We start from the raw sequence: 367 nt of genomic DNA, 5'->3' as shown, positions 1-367 counted from the left end.
ATTGGTCACGTGTGCTCCGGTGGGCGTGGCTACTGTTGCTGCTTTAGTTCAAGACATCAGAGCCAGAATAAACCTGATATCATCAAACATGGACAGTTTTAGATACTCTAAAAGATAAACAAAGTCTTTTTATTTCTTGATGAACATTTCAAAGTGTCTTTTTGTCAACTCATTTTGTTGCAATTTAATGTGAATATTCGTATACCATGAAGCATATGAACAGTTCAGGTAAAAAACAAAACAAAGCAAAACATACACTCTGAGAAGTGTTGAGATCAGTATGTTAACTTTTCAATTTTTAAAGGTTCATCAAAAGAAATGCAGTAAATGGGGAAATAAGTCTGTGGTCACATTCACACAGAAGGCA

The sequence above is a fragment of the Sinocyclocheilus grahami genome, unplaced genomic scaffold (genome assembly GCF_001515645.1).
Source record: "Sinocyclocheilus grahami isolate Dianchi unplaced genomic scaffold, SAMN03320097.WGS_v1.1 scaffold332.1, whole genome shotgun sequence".
NCBI lineage: Eukaryota > Metazoa > Chordata > Actinopteri > Cypriniformes > Cyprinidae > Sinocyclocheilus > Sinocyclocheilus grahami.
The sequence above is the reverse complement of the archived record's forward strand: the minus strand, read 5'-3'. Positions refer to the sequence as shown.